Source organism: Aegilops tauschii, chromosome 7 (genome assembly GCF_002575655.3).
Source record: "Aegilops tauschii subsp. strangulata cultivar AL8/78 chromosome 7, Aet v6.0, whole genome shotgun sequence".
Taxonomy (NCBI): Eukaryota; Viridiplantae; Streptophyta; class Magnoliopsida; order Poales; family Poaceae; genus Aegilops; species Aegilops tauschii.
The window spans coordinates 407,553,201-407,563,953 of NC_053041.3; the positions used below are offsets into that span (position 1 = coordinate 407,553,201).

General features: G+C 43.8%; 1 long non-coding RNA gene across 1 annotated transcript; it reads right to left on the reverse strand.

Moving 5' to 3' along the window:
* Positions 1-325: 325 nt before the first annotated feature.
* Positions 326-4,318, reverse strand: LOC109742250 (uncharacterized). Its single transcript, XR_002227800.4, has 7 exons — positions 3,552-4,318; positions 1,559-1,870; positions 1,340-1,488; positions 1,081-1,257; positions 883-1,004; positions 585-788; positions 326-511 (listed from the first exon to the last, which is right to left on the reverse strand). It is a non-coding gene; the product is annotated as an uncharacterized lncRNA (long non-coding RNA).
* Between the last annotated feature and the right edge of the window lie 6,435 nt (positions 4,319-10,753).

Genomic DNA, 10,753 nt, shown 5'->3' on the forward strand with positions numbered 1-10,753 from the left:
CTAAAGGAACAATGTGAGATTATTTAACATCAAATATGGACGTCTAGTTGGTTGCTCGAGCCTTTCGTCACGACAGAAAGTCACGAGTTCGATACCGCCGGGCCTTTTGCGAGGGTGTTGATTAGGCCCAGCCGTGGCCCAATACGAAAATTTCCCTTCAAATGTTTCGCTCGGATCTACTCGTCGCATGTTCATTTAAATCTGAACCTTGGTTTTTTCAGAGTCGGGCCATAGTTCGCATGGCTAGCCAAGCCCGCTCACATGAAGGATACCCAGGTTCGAGTTCAGCGCCGAGCAATTATTTTTTCATCTCGTTTACGGAACCTTTTTTTCTACTAACAAATTATAGATGGCGTAAAATCACAGGAAGAAGCGTATTGTGATGGTGAACCCGACAAAGTCAATCCGTGCTTTATTATTAGGTAGGGATAGACTAGCACAAATGCCCGTGCGTTGTAATAGGAGGATATCACAAACTCTAACCCAATATGCACGGCTCAAAAATCATTTCCTGTGCAACACAAAAAATTATTAGTATATTTTAAAAAATAACATACTTTTTATTAAACAAAAATGATTTATACCTGTGTAATTGGGTAGGATAGTGTACATCCGGTGAAATATTCCATAAATTTGACCGTAAATAAACCACAAGAAGAACTGTCTTCTTGAATTGGAGTTTGTAATTGTTCTGTGATCTTTCATTCAGTAAGATCAACGTCTTTCCAATCGTCCTTAATCAGGTTTTGACTTTTAAGAATATCCAAATGAAATTGTACTTCTCGTAGCTAAAAAAGATTTGGTGTTCAGAAATGATAGACATTAACAAAATATGAATTTATATCATTTACATGTAGGATTGAAATTGGTGTTGTAACTAACCGTAATAGCAAGGTCCTCTCGGACAAACTTCCAGCACCAATGCATGTTTGAATCTCACGCTTTTTTGTATTCACGATAGCTAAATACCAATGCATGTTGCTGGCATTTATTGGAAGTTCTATCTGTAATAAAGATAATTAGGGAAAAAATAAAAATGCTTGAAACATAAAACATGAAAATTATGGATATGTATATTACCATGTCATACTCCATATATTTTTGGACAATATTTGTCATAAAGGCACTATCTTCTTGTATGCCAAGGTTACCATCCCGTCTTAATAGTGAGGTAACAAAAGGACTCTCAACATATACTTTATTGTCATTCTGGACATGAATTTAGTCCTTTAAACAACATATATATGCATAGATCACCTGAAATTAAGATTTCAAAAAATACAATACTGGTAAATATTAGTGCTTAGAAACTCTTTCCTGTTTTAGTAAGTGTACTTACATCATCATTTACCCACTCCTTTTCATCTAGCAGGCACATCAATTGATTTTGTAACACATAACTTCTATCTATCCGAACCAGCAATTCTTTACTCAAAGATGATTCTACTGCTATATGTGCACATAGATCATGGTCGGTCAATGCATAGTCTGCAAAAAACACAATAATTTAAGAATTTATTAAATACAAAAGTGTACAAATAATAAATCAAACAAATACCTTGTGGGAGATAATCATGTCTCATCAACTTTGATCTCTTTATTTGAATCTGGTTCCTTAATATCATGTAATGAGAAAACAAGAGATAATGTTGAGCTAGATGGCGATGGAGTAGATGGCAATGGATCATTATCTATCTGATCATCTGATTCCGGCACAATGGATTCAAAACATTCAGAAATTGGTGTAGATGCTGACATAGTTGGCGACATTGGCGATGGCTCCAGAACACCTGGTTCAGCAATTTTTGCTTTTTTAAGGTCGATTATCCAAATCCTCTGCAATGTTCAGTTCAGTGATGTCATCTATTTTCTGCAGTTACAACACAAATAAAAGGTAAGCCTCAAACCGTTAGTTTGTTGGTAGAATATTTCAGATCCAGACCAATCACAAGTATTAAACATTCAAATTTTCTACCATGCTTGACCTGGCATGCTTGAGGGAAACAAAAATAGAAGTTTAACCTTACGTAAAGATACATTCAACTCTGCAGAAGACTTGCTAACTGCTGCTACAACCAATTGACTCATGCCCAAACACCTCTAATGTATAAACGTACAAACATGACTTGCTGCTACATATGGATTCTACTCACTGCTACATATGAATGCTTGTGAATTCTTCATGTTACAGCAAGCAACTGAAGGATATACAAAATCATGAAAAATCTTCGTTCTTCATGCAGATGAAGGTACATCATTAATTGTTCTCACAACACATCAACGCTTACTTCCAATGATTTAAAATGCATGTCACTTTTCTTTGTCATGCATATGAAAAAAAACTAAGGGAATAACGCTAGAAGACTACACACTTCAGAGAAGAAGATTCATAATATCACAGAACCACATGAAGTGAGACATTTATGAGCTCGGCTTCAGCAACATTCAGGCCTTCCTTGCCTGCCTCTTGCAAGGCTAGCAATAATTCACAAGGTTATTCTAACTTGTCTCCAAATCGATTTTTTTACAAATCTGCACAATCAAGCAAAAATTGGGTATATAGTGCGGATCTGGGAGCAAGCACCTGGTACTTGGGGACTTCGAGACGGGGCATCTATATTACTGAAAGTACAGTACAGTATATATAGTTTCAGTTTTGCTAAGCTAATAGATGAGTAAGCAACTGGATTTCATTAATACCACTATAAGTGAAGAATAACCAAGTAGATTTCAGTATGCAATTGGATTTCATTAGTACTATATGAGTAAGGACAAAGAAAGTAGTTGTCTCCCTCTGGAAGAGAAACTCTTAAGGAACAAAACTCCAAAAAATACACCCAAACTCTGGTTACTCTGATAATATATCTTGGGCACTGTAATTTATGCTTACTTAGGATAGTATATAATTAGCACTATCAATACACTAACAGTCCATAGTTGTTTGCCTACAGTACCAGTGTAGTTGTTTGCCTACAGTACCAGTGTACATGGTTATGGCCTGCATCCCATTGATTTTAGCCTGGCTAAATTAGAGATTTATTTGAGTAATAAAAATAAGAGCACACAAAGGAATAACAAATTCACTTAAATTTGTTAGTCAAGTCAAAACCTGCGGGAACCTGATTTTTTTCAGTTACAGATATATTTAGGTGCATAAGAGATACTAAAACTGTGAATTGTGTAGGGTAATCTGTCTTACGAATCACCCGGGGAAAAAAGTCTTAAGATTACTTGCCAACAGAAGAAATAACCCTTGTGGCTATGTCCTACATCATAATTCACATCACAAGAAAAGATGGACCAGGCCGTTCCCCTCAGAAACTCTAAACTGACTTGCATGTAGCACTCACAGAGACTACTAAATCAGTCTATAAATTTGAGCTTACAAAACTTTGCTGCTGTACTAACCATCCTCCATCAGTTTTCTCATGCTTTATAAATTAAGTAAAGTATTGTCCCTTATTTCAGTCAGGCTACAGAGCAAAATCGGAGACAAGAGACAGGGGACAAACAGGGGATTCCATCCAGTGAATATGAAGGCGATACATTACCTCTGGTGTAGCTGAGGCAGGCGAAATTGGGCGGTTGGACAGATGGTCTTGTTCCTCCGGCGAACTCGGCACTTCCTCCTCCGCGAACTCGACGGCGACATTGTACGTTGCGACAAAAAAAAGCAATTTGGACGGGCTTTGATGGAGCTTATGGTCCAAGGACGCAATCTGATGGAGATTTCGGCCGAGGACCACTCCTTCTTATAGCAAACAACTCAAATCCGGGTCGGGCACTCCATTGCTTGGTGTTGGAGAAGGACACGACCTCCTATTGTCCATCCAAATCACGGCACGGGAATAGCTCGTCCGAGATTGAGAAGGATACGGAGGAGGCCGGAGAGGATTGGTGGCGGCGGACAGGTCACAGCAAAGCGCGCCCGCGGCCGGCGTACCCACCAGAAAATGTTCCCCCTTCTATCCTCCGTCAAGCACAGCAAGGATGGCCGTCCGGCGACAAGGGCACCGCCCATGAACCTCTCCTGCTCCACCGCCCATGTACTCTCCTGCTCCGCTGGCATCTCCCCTGAACCTCTCTTGCTCTGCCCGCCGCGCTGCGCCTGAACCTCTGCTGCTCCGCCCGCCACGCCGTGCCTGAACATCTTCTCGGCCATCTTCTCCTGCTCCGTTGCACCGCCCCTTTTGCCGCAGCTCCGCATGAACCTCTCCCGCTCCGCCCGCCGCGCCTGAACATCTTCTCCTGCTCCGTCGCGCCACCCCTTCTGCCGCAGCTCCGCCCAGCTCCGCCCGCACCTGACCTTCACTTGTCCGCTGAGCGTTTGGATAAAACGTACCTTTTTTTAACGAAACGTTATTAGTAAAATAAGGACTACGGGTTGTATTACGGAAAAACACAGGGGTGTTTTAGCAAAAGTATGACGACGGTGAGCGGGCGGGCATAATAGAGAGACGGGCCAAGGCCCAACTAGATCGCAGCCCAGCTAAGCGAAACGTAGCGGTCAATCGAGTCAATAATATTGTGGAGGAGACAAAATTTAGTACCACCTCGAATATGTTTTAAATTCAAACTGAAAGCGTAAAATCACGGGAAGAAGCGTATTGTGACGGTGAACCCGACAAAGTCAATCCGTGCTTTATTATTAGGGAAAGATTAGGGCGTTGCAACGGGTAAAAAAAATCACCTGCATTAAACACAACAAATATGGCTCGAGAAGCTTCACCCGTGTCGCCCGTCTATTCTTCTTCCTGCATTGTTGATAATGGCAATAGTGTCCACCTGATTACAATACGCCCAAGGCCATTCCCAACTTATATTGTTCTTAGGGATAAGATGAAACTATGTTTCTTAGCACAGAGAGTAGGGCATGAACAATAATGGCGAAAGCAAATGCACATAGTAGACAACCTTATAGAATGTATAGAAAGAGAGGCTGAAACAGAATGGTTCACAAAATGTACAATCTTAACTCTACTACAGACTATAGAAAAACCAAAGATAATCAGATGCATGTTCTTCCGAAATAACTTCAATTGGTTGCACTGCACTTAGATGAAATACAAACTAATAGCCGCATTTGTTCAGGACAAAATGTCAAGCATTCATAGCTGTCTTACGATTGTTATGGTCAAATACAAATCATGGTGAAGAACTATTATAACTTCTCTATAGCAATAGCAAGGAACTATATAGATCTAACCCAATCAATCACATACATAGGAAAACGCAATAAGGCAGAAAATACGCATCTCAAATCACAAGAAACACATCATTGCCACGAATATTGCTTTTGCAACCTTGGCACTTCGAATATATTGCTAATGGAGAGTCATGCTGAAGTTGAAATAGGGGCCCGTCCCCAACTCCTGGACTACAGCCTTCACGACATCCAGCATGGTGGAGCTTGTTGGGGATAGTTGCAGAAATTAAAAAATTTCTACGCATCAACAAGATCAATCTATGGAGTTTACTAGCAACGAGAGGGGAGTACATCTTCATACCTTTGAAGATCGCGATGCGGAAGCGTTACAAGAATGCGGATGAGGGAGTCGTGCTCGTAGCGATTCAGATCGCGACAGAATCCGATTCAAGCACCGAACAACGGTGCCTCCGCGTTCAACACACGTGCAGCCCGGTGACGTCTCCCGCGCCTTGATCCAGCAAGGAGGGAGAGGTTGAGGAAGAAGGCTCCAACAGCAGCACGACGGCGTGGTGGTGGTGGAGTGGCAGTTCTCCGGCAGGGCTTCGCCAAGCTCACGCTGAGGAGGAGAGGTGTTGGGGAGAAGAGGGGCTGCGCCTTGGATGTGGTGTGGCTGCCCCCCCTCTACCCCTCTATTTATAGGGTGAAGGGGAAGGGGGGGCCAGCCCCCTCCAGATGGATCTAGAGGGGGGGGGCGGCTGCCAAGGGGGAGGGGGCTTGCCCCCCAAGCCAAGGGGGCGCCCCCTTTAGGGTTCCCCCCCAACCCTAGGCGCATGGGCCCTAGGGGGATGGCGCCCGGACCACTTAGGGGCTGGTTCCCTTCCACAAACAGCCCATAGAGCCCTCCGGGGCAAGTGGACCCTCCCGGTGGACCCCCGGAACCCCTTCGGTGGTCCCGGTACAATACCGATAAACCCCCGAACCCTTCCGGTAACCGTATGATGACTTCCCATATATAAATCTTCACCTCCGGACCAATCCGGAACTCCTCATGACGTCCGGGATCTCATCCGGGACTCCGAACAACATTGGGTAATCACATACAAACCTTCCTTATAACCCTAGCGTCATCGAACCTTAAGTGTGTAGACCCTACGGGTTCGGGAATCATGCAGACATGACCGAGACACCTCTCTAGCCAATAACCAACAGCAGGATCTGGATACCCATGTTGGCTCCCACACGTTCCACGATGATCTCATCGGATGAACCACGATGTCGAGGATTCAAGCAATCCCGTATACAATTCCCTTTGTCAATCGGTACGTTACTTGCCCGAGATTCGATCGTCGGTATCCCAATACCTCGTTCAATCTCGTTACCGGCAAGTCACTTTACTCGTTCCATAATGCATGATCCCGTGACCAACTACTTGGTCACATTGAGCTCATTATGATGATGCATTACCGAGTGGGCCCAGAGATACCTCTCCGTCATACGGAGTGACAAATCCCAGTCTCGATCCGTGCCAACCCAACAGACACTTTCGGAGATACCTGTAGTGCACTTTTATAGCCACCCAGTTACGTTGTGACGTTTGGTACACCCAAAGCATTCCTACGGCATCCGGGAGTTGCACGATCTCATGGTCTAAGGAAATGATACTTGACATTAGAAAAGCTTTAGCAAACGAACTACACGATCTAGTGCTATGCTTAGGATTGGGTCTTGTCCATCACATCATTCTCCTAATGATGTGATCCCGTTATCAATGACATCAAATGTCCATGGTCAGGAAACCGTAACCATCTATTGATCAACGAGCTAGTCAACTAGAGGCTCACTAGGGACATGTTGTGGTCTATGTATTCACACATGTATTACGATTTCCGGATAACACAATTATAGCATGAACAATAGACAATTATCATGAACAAGGAAATATAATAATAACCATTTTATTATTGCCTCTAGGGCATATTTCCAACAGTCTCCCACTTGCACTAGAGTCAATAATCTAGTTACATTGTGATGAATCGAACACCCATAGAGTTCTGGTGTTGATCATGTTTTGCTCGTGGAAGAGGTTTAGTCAACGGATCTGCGACATTCAGGTCCGTATGCACTTTACAAATATCTATGTCTCCATCTTGAACATTTTCACGAATGGAGTTGAAGCGACGCTTGATATGTCTGGTCTTCTTGTGAAACCTGGGCTCTTTGGCCAGGGCAATAGCTCCAGTGTTGTCATAGAAGAGAGTCATCGGGCCCGACGCATTGGGAATAACTCCTAGGTCGGTAATGAACTCCTTCATCCAGATTGCTTCATGCGCTGCCTCCGAGGCTGCCATGTACTCCGCTTCACATGTAGATCCCGCCACGACGCTTTGCTTGCAACTGCACCAGCTGACTGCCCCACCATTCAAAATATACACATATCCGGTTTGTGACTTAGAGTCATCCAGATCTGTGTCGAAGCTAGCGTCGACGTAACCCTTTACGACGAGCTCTTCGTCACCTCCATAAACGAGAAACATATCCTTAGTCCTCTTCAGGTACTTCAGGATATTCTTGACCGTTGTCCAGTGTTCCATGCCGGGATTACTTTGGTACCTTCCTACCAAACTTACGACAAGGTTTACATCAGGTCTGGTACACGACATGGCATACATAATAGACCCTATGGCCGAGGCATAGGGGATGACACTCATCTTTTCTCTATCTTCTGCCGTGGTCGGGCATTGAGCCGTGCTCAATCTCACACCTTGCAATACAGTCAAGAACCCCTTCTTGGACTGATCCATATTGAACTTCTTCAATATCTTGTCAAGGTACGTGCTTTATGAAAGACCAATGAGGCGTATCGATCTATCTCTATAGATCTTGATGCCTAATATATAAGCAGCTTCTCCAAGGTCCTTCATTGAAAAACACTTATTCAAGTAGGCCTTTATGCTTTCCAAGAATTCTATATCATTTCCCATCAATAGTATGTCATCCACATATAATATGAGAAACGCTACAGAGCTCCCACTCACTTTCTTGTAAACACGGGCTTCTCCATAAGTCTGCGTAAACCCAAACGCTTTGATCATCTCATCAAAGCGAATGTTCCAACTCCGAGATGCTTGCACCAGCCCATAGATTGAGCGTTGGAGCTTGCACACCTTGTCAGCATTCTTAGGATCGACAAAACCTTCTGGCTGCATCATATACAATTCTTCCTTAAGGAAACCATTAAGGAATGCCGTTTTGACGTCCATTTGCCATATCTCATAATCATAGAACGCGACAATTGCTAACATGATTCGGACAGACTTCAGCTTCGCTACGGGTGAGAAAGTCTCATCGTAGTCAACCCCTTGAACTTGTCGATAACCCTTAGCGACAAGCCGAGCCTTATAGATGGTCACATTACCATCCGCGTCTGTCTTCTTCTTAAAGATCCATTTATTTTCTATGGCTCGCCGATCATCGGGCAAGTCAGTCAAAGTCCATACTTCGTTTTCATACATGGATCCTATCTCGGATTTCATGGCTTCAAGCCATTTGTCGGAATTCGGGCCCGCCATCGCTTCTCCATAGTTCGAAGGTTCACCATTGTCTAACAACATGATTTTCAGGACAGGGTTGCCGTACCACTCTGGTGCGGAACGTGTCCTTGTGGACCTACGAAGTTCAGTAGTAACTTGATCCGAAGTTCCTTAATCATCATCATTAACTTCCTCTCTAGTCAGTGCAGGCACCACAGAAACATTTTCTTGAGCTGCGCTACTTTCCGGTTCAAGAGGCAGTACTTCATCAAGTTCCACTTTCCTCCCACTTACTTCTTTCGAGAGAAACTCTTTCTCTAGAAAGGATCCATTCTTGGCAACAAAGATCTTGCCTTCGGATCTGAGGTAGAAGGTATACCCAATAGTTTCCTTAGGGTATCCTATGAAGACGCATTTTTCTGACTTGGGTTCGAGCTTTTCAGGTTGAAGTTTCTTGACATAAGCATCGCATCCCCAAACTTTCAGAAACGACAGCTTAGGTTTCTTCCCAAACCATAATTCATACGGTGTCGTCTCAACGGATTTCGACGGAGCCCTATTTAAAGTGAATGCGGCAGTCTCTAAAGCATATCCCCAAAATGATAGCGGTAGGTCGGTAAGAGACATCATAGATCGCACCATGTCCAACAGAGTGCGATTACGATGTTCGGACACACCATTACGCTGAGGTGTTCCAGGCGGCGTGAGTTGTGAAACAATTCCACATTTCCTTAAGTGCGTGCCAAATTCGTGACTCAAATATTCTCCCCCACGATCTGATCGTAAGAACTTTATTTTCCTGTCACGTTGATTCTCAACCTCACTCTGAAATTCCTTGAACTTTTCAAAGGTCTCAGACTTGTGTTTCATTAAGTAGACATACCCATATCTACTTAAGTCATCAGTGAGGGTGAGAACATAACGATAACCACCGCGAGCCTCAACGCTCATTGGACCGCACACATCAGTATGTATGATTTCCAATAAGTTGGTTGCTCGCTCCATTGTTCCGGAGAACGGAGTCTTGGTCATTTTGCCCATGAGGCATGGTTCGCACGTGTCAAATGATTAATAATCAAGAGACTCCAAAAGTCCATCTGCATGGAGTTTCTTCATGCGTTTGGCACCAATGTGACCAAGGCGGCAGTGCCACAAGTATGTGGGACTATCATTATCAACCTTACATCTTTTGGCATTCACACTATGAATATGTGTAACATCACGTTCGAGATTCAATAAGAATAAACCATTGACCAGCGGGGCATGACCATAAAACATATCTCTCATATAAATAGAACAACCATTATTCTCAGATTTAAATGAGTAGCCATCTCACATTAAACGAGATCCAGATACAATGTTCATGCTCAAAGCTGGCACTAAATAACAATTATTGAGGTTTAAAACTAATCCCGTAGGTAAATGTAGAGGTAGCGTGCCGACGGCGATCACATCGACCTTGGAACTATTCCCGACGCGCATCGTCACCTCGTCCTTCGCTAGTTTCCGCTTATTCTGCAGCTCCTGTTTTGAGTTACAAATATGAGCAACCGCACCGGTATCAAATACCCAGGAGCTACTACGAGCACTGGTAAGGTACACATCAATAACATGTATATCACATATACCTTTGGTACTGCCGGCCTTCTTATCCGCTAAGTACATGGGGCAGTTCCGCTTCCAGTGACCGTTTCCCTTGCAATAAAAGCACTCAGTCTCAGGCTTGGGTCCATGCTTTGGCTTCTTCCCGGCAACTGGCTTACCGGGCGCGGCAACCCCCTTGCCGTCCTTCTTGAAGTTTTTCTTACCCTTGCCTTTCTTGAAACTAGTGGTTTTATTGACCATCAACACTTGATGTTCCTTTTTGATCTCCACCTCCGCTGATTTCAGCATTGAATATACCTCAGGAATGGTCTTTTCCATCCCCTGCATATTGAAGTTCATCACAAAGCTCTTGTAGCTAGGTGGGAGCGACTGAAGGATTTTGTCAACGACCGCGTCATCCGGGAGATTAACTCCCAGCTGAGATAAGCGATTGTGTAACCCAGACATTTTGAGTATGTGCTCGCTGACA